This window comes from Budorcas taxicolor, chromosome 1 (assembly GCF_023091745.1).
Source record: "Budorcas taxicolor isolate Tak-1 chromosome 1, Takin1.1, whole genome shotgun sequence".
Taxonomy (NCBI): Eukaryota; Metazoa; Chordata; class Mammalia; order Artiodactyla; family Bovidae; genus Budorcas; species Budorcas taxicolor.
This window is the reverse complement of record NC_068910.1, coordinates 52,300,970-52,308,735: the sequence shown is the minus strand read 5'-3', so window position 1 is coordinate 52,308,735 and position 7,766 is coordinate 52,300,970. Positions and strand designations below refer to the sequence as shown.

The 7,766-nt window shown below is 48.6% G+C and overlaps 1 non-coding gene across 1 annotated transcript; it reads right to left on the bottom strand.

The window, feature by feature from the left end:
• Nucleotides 1–264: 264 nt before the first annotated feature.
• On the bottom strand, nucleotides 265–337 carry TRNAE-CUC (transfer RNA glutamic acid (anticodon CUC)). The gene has a single exon. It is a non-coding gene; the product is annotated as a tRNA-Glu (tRNA).
• Nucleotides 338–7,766: the final 7,429 nt, after the last annotated feature.

Here is a 7,766-nt window from a genome sequence, read left to right as displayed (position 1 = left end):
ATATTCAAAGAAAACATCTTGGCTCCACATTAAAAGTTAGCAGGAAAAATGCATGTTTATGTTTTAAGTTACAATGACTATTTAGGGTGTTTTGTACCACTTCTTAAAAAGCAATTCCCTGCTTTAGCTAAGTCTTTAAAAAAATATTTATTTATTTGGCTGTACTGGGTCTTAGTTGCAGCATCAGGATATTTGATCTTTGTTGTGGCCTAAGGGATCTTTCACTGTGACTTGTGAACTTTGGTTGTGGTGTGTGAGATCTAGTTCCCTGACCAGGGATCGAATCTGGGCCCCCTGCATTGAGAGTGTGGAGTCTTAACCACTGGACCATCAAGGAAGTCCCTAGCTAAGTTTTTGATTGACTGAATTATTACCAGTCCCAATCAGAAAGGTAATTTCTCTATGCTTCTATTGCTCAGTTAAGACCTTAACGGAGGGCTTAGTAAAGCTGGCTGCCAACTGCCTGCCTCAGATCCTCCCCGAGACCCTGCTGTTGACCTTTTGAGTTAGATCAAGGCTCACCACTTCATCTCCCACTTCACAATGGAGTTAGATAAGTAGACTAGGGTGGGGATCCTGAGGAGTCTAGAGTCACTGTGTCAAGCCAGGAAAACCTTACAGAGAGAAGCAAAGAACTTCACGATCTTTCAGCTGTTTGGAAACTCTTGGTGCTTCCATGTTGACTGAAACTGCTCCTGGTCCCATCCTGGGAGGGCCCGGGAGTGAGCAGCTTGATACCTTAGGGACAAATATTATCATTTCCTTGACTCTCAAGGGGGCAGATGTGAGCTTTCTGATGAATAAATTCTGATGCATATAATGGGGGACAGAAATACTCCTATCTGTCCACTGTTGTATGCAGCAGAGTTTATGCATCCCATGTCCCATTTCCTTGTGCTAAATTGTTTCCATCATGTCTGACTCTTTGTGACCCTATGGACTGTAGCCTGCCTGGCTTCTCTGTCCATGGGATTCTCCAGGCAAGAATCCTGGGGTGGTTTGCAATGCCCTCCTCCAGGGGATCTTCCTGACTGAGGGATTGAACCTGTGTCTCTTACAGTCCCCTGCATTGGCAGGCTGGTTCTTTACCGCTAGCACCACTCAGGAAGCTAATCTGAAAACACATTCCCACTGAGAAGTTAGGGAAGATTGTCCTAACTTCTGACTTTTTGAATAGACCTTTTGAAGACAGAAAAGGATTACACAAATGCGGGGTTTTAGGCACTTGTATTTGTTGATAGGGGAGAACATTTTTGTTGGCAAGACTTTCACTGCTACTCAAACAATATTACAGAGGAAGTTGCTCAGTCTTTCTAAACTCCCGACCAAGGCAGAGCTAACTGTCCTGGCCACCACAAAAAGAATGAGGCTCAGAGAAAGTGTGTAAGACTGCAACACGTTTGAAAATCTGCTTATTTTGATTAAGGGATTGAGAGATCACAGGAAACTTTTTTATGTTTTGTCGAAAGCATTGTGCTTGTTGAAATCTATATTTATATCCATTAAAAAAAAAAGAGTGGCTGAGGGAGAATTTGAAAGTTCCTTGCCTTATTGAAAGTCTTGTAGTTTAGCTGGAATAAGCTTGGTGCTTCTTATTAGCTCCTTGAGTCTGAATCTGGACCTTGATGCTCACACTTGCATCCACAGCAAGGAAACTGATGAAGAGTCGAATGAACAAGTGACCTTGGGAGGACAATGGGATCCCCCTCTCTTCAGAGGCACTGGGCTCAGGAGAAAAATCTTAATAAGAATGCTGAGATCCTGAAGGGTGTATGGATAAGAGGGTCACAGATCAGGAGGCTTGAAGTTTTCTGTCGAGAATCAGAGCAGGGCCCTTCTGTTTCGTGGGGAGAGAGGAGAAGAGAAATGACTTGATTCACCTCCTGAGACCCCCTTTCACCTCCTGCCTCATTCTGTATGTCTCCCCCCAACCCTTCCTTTCTAACTTTTGGCAACATTACCCAATGAAGAAAGAGGGAGAGAAAAAGCCAGTAGAAGAGACGGGGGGGTGCATGAGCTCCTCCCTCCTTCGTGACATGAGAGCCCTCCCTTAAAGGAGACAATGCCACCCCCCTGTCCTGTCTGAAGGCTGCTTTCTCTCAAGCATCATCCTTTCGCTCCATCACTTTGTGTTTCCCTTATGGCTTGCTATTGATAGAAGGTATTTCTATTCTTTCTTCCTCTCCAGTTCTGTCTCCCTCTTCCTGTTTCTCTCTCTAGCTTCTAGCTTTCGTCTGGTCCTGCTGAGAGAACATAATACCGCCTTATTTGTGACTTTGCAGTCATTTCCATGGCAACCGATCCGTGGCCCAGGTATGAGTCTGAGCCTTCGCAGTGGGATGGTGCAAGAGAAAGTCCTTTGTTAAAGCCGAGAGGCAGCAGGCTTCTTCCTACAGCCCCAGCCCAGGGAGGAACTTCTGCAGGAGTCAGAGGAGGGACGCAGCAATTCCAAGCAGGGTTCCCAGCTTTATCACATTTCCCCCAGCATACGTGAAGTACCTGTAGACCAGTACACGTACAAGTGCACGTGTACACACACACACACACACACACACACACACACACACACACACACACTCCTTCTATTTCTGGACCTTCAGCCACACAGCATTTTTCCCTTTGAAGGGACTCAGCTTCTATACTGTGGCCAGGAGCAAAAGCTTGTGTTTGAAGTGAGGGTTTCAGCCTCCTGTGTGTAGAATGGGAATGGGGGTGGGGAGTTGCCAGCAAGGACAAGGATGGATAAAAGGTCATGAGGGTGGTGATGTGGGAATGAGGAAGACATTTCAGAGCTCCTAATTCAATGATGACTAAGACAGAGAGGAGGGGAAAGAAGGTTTCAGCTGGGGAGTTCTTAACACAGATGCTCAGACAGTACTCATTACTGTGCAGTGGGATTTATACACAATAAAATGATATGAAATGGCAAGAGAGCCTCATTTTTCTCCTCACTCATCTCTCCTTTCTTTTTTCTATCCCTTTCCTGTGGATCTCTGCTTTTTGTTCTGTTCCATTTGAGTGTGGGTCAAGGGAATACCATTTTGTGGGTACCTAGTTGCTTAGTCATGTCTGACACTTTACTGCCCCATGGACTGTATAGCCTGCCAGGCTCCTCTGTCCATGGAATTTTCCAGGCAAGAATACTGGAGTGGGGTGCCATCTCCTCCTCCAGGGGACCCTTGCAACCCAGGGATTGAACCTGGGTCTCTTGCATCTCCTGCATTGGCAGGTGGTTCTTTACCACCTGGGACGCCCTCACCATTTTGGGAAGATGCTAGAATAATCCTAGTCAAAGTCCTAAGGCCCCTCTTTGTGTTTCTGCCCTCCCTTCAACAGAGCTCTTGAACTCAGATGAAGAGAAGGTGAGGGAAGGGGTCTCTTGCCTGTTGCTCCTGAGAAACGTCTGCTTGTGGAAAATAAATGGAACATGCTGACGTCTGGAGCCAAGAGGGCAGCCCAGGTTTGCACCGCAACCTGGATGAGTTTATCTTTATTAAGCAGATATATAGAGGCCCGGCTCGTTCCCAAACATCTCCACGGTCATATGCTCCCCATTTCTTTTATTGATCTGCCTGTCTAAATGAGTACTTCTAAACTCGGTGGGAGTTTTCCAATTAGATAAAAGGCAATTCATGTCGCCTGCTGCCTCCACGCTGCACTAACAGCCCCAAACCAAGAGAGCATATTCAAGGCTTCTTGGCAGAACAACCTGCTTTAATCAAGGCGGCCCCCTCCTGAGCACCCTCTTCTGCAGGACATTTCTCTTCCCATGCAGAGGTTTTTCTTTATTGGAGGTGGAGGAAAATGGGCTCCTTCTCCGGGAGTAGGGTTTCCAGGTGAGCTGTGTAGTTACTGGAGAAGAGGCGGTGCTTGCTCCTTGGGCTGGTGCTGTTGAAAAGGCTGTCTGGCAGTTATTTTTAGGTCAAGCAGTGATTCAAGGGTTTCATGGTGTCTGAGACTCCTGCTGGGAGCTCTGGCCTTGGACCTGCCCAGCATCCTACCTGTCCCCAGATAGGTCTTGGGGAGCCCAATGTTCTTTGGGTTTTTCCCCCTGACAGGAGGGTTGAAGAGAGGATGGGGGATGGGAGGGTACCCCAGAGGTGGGCCCTTTCATCCCAGGATGTGTGTCACTTGTCCATGGGTGAATACAGGTGGCCCAAAGTCTGGACCTCCACAGGGGCCTCCCATGGCCTCCTGTAGCTGGCCCAACCCTTCCACCTGAGTTCAAGGTCCTTTTGGCAAGGCAACCTCATTTCTCTTGCCTCTTCATCCTTTTCATTCTGGCCTGGTTCATCTTCCACATAGCCAGGTGACCATATTTTCTGGGTTTTGGTCATCCTTTTCTTCTAACTAAAAAAGCTTCTGTTCTCACCTGAGAATGGGTACCGTTTCTCAGCCAGCATCTTTCTTCTTCATCCAGATTCCTCTCACACTGTTAGTATGGCTTGCTTGCTGTTTCATTACTAATTAGAGCGACTTTCCTTTATTGGGCACACTCCCTGTGCCCTGGGCTGGGTGGTTTCCATGCAATCAACAAAGTCAAACCCTCACAGTGTGACCCTGGAAGAGGTGCTATTACTACCCCCATTTTACCCATAAGGAAACTAAGGCTCAGCACCTTGCTCAAGGCATAGAAAGAAACGTGTGGATCCACACCCGTGTGATGTCAAGATTCTCAGGTTTTTACCTGCGCAGTCAAGGATGAATAACAATCACAATGGTAATGGAAGTAAGTTACTTGTTTTAGAAGCCACATGGCATGGTCCTGTTTGCACGACAAGTCAGACATGACTTACCAACTAAACAGCAACGGTGAAGGTTTAGTCATAGTGGTCTTTGACTCTGGGATAGACTCATTTCCCAGATAGAATGACTCGGGCCCCAGTCTCTCCTGTGTCTAAAGCATCTGTGCTCTTGCGGGAGCCCAGGAAGCTTTCCCAGAGCTACTGAGGATGCAGGTCTCTGCGTTAGGGCCTGGGGACCCCATTTGGTGGGGAGCAGAGGTCTAGTTGGGCTGTGATTGGCAGAGGATTTGTACCTCTGAGTGTTGTGGCTTCTCAAGGGAAAGCCTTGGACCCTTAGACTTTCTTAAAGCTTTGTCTCTCCCAAGGAACTGAGACCAAATACTGCCCTCAAAAGTGGTCATCTCTGGACTTCCATGATAGCTCCGTGGTTAAGAATCTGCCTGCCAATGCATAGGATACGGGTCTGATCCCTAGTCCATGAAGATCTCACATGCCACAGAGCAACTAAGCCTGTGCCCCACACCTATTGAGCCTGGGCCCTAGAGACTGGGAGCCACAACTGCTGAAGCCTGAGGGTCTAGCGCCCTGCTCTGCAACAGGAGGAGCCACTGAAGTGAGAAGCCTGTGCCCTGCAGTGAAGAGCAGCCCTCACTAGCTGCAGCCAGAGGAGGCCTGAGCACATTAATGAAGACCCAGTGCAGCCAAAAATAATAAATAAATGAAATAATTTCAAAACCATGATCATCTCTGCCAAACTTAAACCAGTGTTTCAGGGAAAGAGCCCAGACCGCTGAATTCGGTTCTCTGCCCCCCACCCCGCCCCCAACCCCTGCTCTAGATAAATCCCTTCTCCTGTTTATATTTCCCCCAAAGACAGGAGATGTCTTTGTCCACTCTATTTTTTCGAGAATTGTTCACATGAGTCCGCAAAATGGCCCTTTGCCATTTTTCCTAGGAGGGCAGATAGGTTTTGTGAAAATAAGATGTTTGGAATAACACTCCAATAAAAATTAGTTATAAAGAAGATTTTTGGCATCCCAGGCAAGTAGGTCTGACCTATCGAGTCTGGTGTGATGATTGAGTGCCTTTAGAAATAATCATTTCTTTATTTTTGGCCATGCTGGCTCTTCGTTGCTGTGCAGGCTTTCTCTGGTTGCAGTGAGTGGGGGCTTCTCACGGCAGGGGCTTCTTTTACTGCAGAGCATGGCTGTAGGTGCGCCGGTTCAGTTAGTTGTGGCCCACGGGCTTAGCTGTCCCTTGGCATGTGGAATCTTCCCGAACCAGGGATCAAATCTGTGTCCCCTGCATTGGCAGGTGGCTTCTCAACCACTGGACCACCAGGAAAGTCCAAGGTGCCGTCTTTACACTTTCACCGCAAGATGATCTTGGCTGGCTTGGTGGGACCTTGAAGGTAGGGGAGGTGGGCTACGGAGGGTAGCTCCCTCGGTCTGGAGCTGGGCTGCTCTTGCAGATGTCCAGTAGCCACCGTCCACGTGGGTGCATCGTGAACTCAGGACCAAGCTGATGGCTAAGGAAAGGGATTGTGGCAGGGGGTCACTGACAGTGAGATGATGGCTTTGCTGGGAGCCCCCCTCCCTCACCTGCATTCCTGTTCCCTGCTCCGCGTTTGCATAATCTGAGCCACCCATGCTGTCTTGATCCCTAGAGGAGTCTCCGTTAGCCCTCCTCCTGTCTACCCCTTCTCCCCCTCACAGCGCAAGCTCAGAAGACAGGCACAGCTTGGCCCCCACTCGCCTGTGTGGCTTGCGTGGACAATGCTAGGTCCTTCTCTGACCCATGATAACCACACTGTCAGCAGGAGGGAGACGGGATGCTGAGGAGTAGACATCTTATGAATACTGAGTCTCTGGGTCCTGACTTCTCAGCGGTGGCATCTCCTCTCCCATCAAGCCTTGTCACAACATCATTTCAGTTGCGCCTGGGGAGGCAGAGCTGGAGAGTGATGGAGCCACATTGTTCAGAAGCCTGAGGCACCTGCTGCTCTGAATCTCCATGTAACCACTGTGGAAGCCTCAGGAAAGAGGCACTTGACTCCCTTACTTGAGAAGAGCGAAGAGCCAGGGATGAGTGTTGGAGTAGAGCCCCTTCTCGCTGGAGGGGTTCACCTTTGCTCTCTGGCAGAAAAGGAAGTGTTTGAAAATTCAATAAAGCTGCCTTTCATTATCCAACCCCAGCAGGACTTTATGATAATTTTTAGAACTTCTTCATTCAAAACTCTGGGTGCTTTGAAGGTTAATAACTTGTGTTTATCGAAACTTCCCTTCGAGGAACTTAGAGAGCTTTGTAGACATTATCTAATTCAGCAGCACTGCGGGAGCAGGAAACGGGGATCAGGGAGAGGACGAACAGACGAGATTATTCCAATTTAGGAGAACTGATAATATTAATAGTTCCCACAGGGAGTTTAAGTGAGTTTTTGAAGATCACCAAATCAGTTGTGAGCCTTCCAGGAGAGGACCTCTTCACACCCCACCCTGAGGTCAGCCTCTGGCTTGACCACTGTGAGCTGGCAGTACTGGCCTCTCCGTCTCAGTTTCCTCACCTGTAAAATGGGACAGTAAGCCGTACCTCTTGGTGTCATGTGGCACTGAGTGTCACAGGGGAGTGATGGTACCAGCACAGTGATTGGTGCATCACCAGTGCCCCCTGAATATTACCTCCCCTCTCAGTTTTTTGGTCACATGGCTTGTGGCATCTTAAGGTCAGTCCCCTGGCTAAGGATCGAGCCCGTGACCCCTGCAGTGAAATCTCAGAGTCCTAACCACTGGAGTGCCAGGGAAGTCCCCTCTCCCATCTTCTGAAGGAGCTGAAGAATATCTCCCTGGTGGACTGGAGGGTCCACTGCATGTCTCATCTGAGCAAGAGGAAGGGGAGAGGGAGGCAGGGGCTGTCTGGGGATGAGGGACAGGTGGTGTTTCTCTTCTCTGAAGCTCTGACATTTGAAAGGTACAGCCTAGATCTGTGAGCAGACTGACACTCTGTTCCCAAAATCTGGAACAA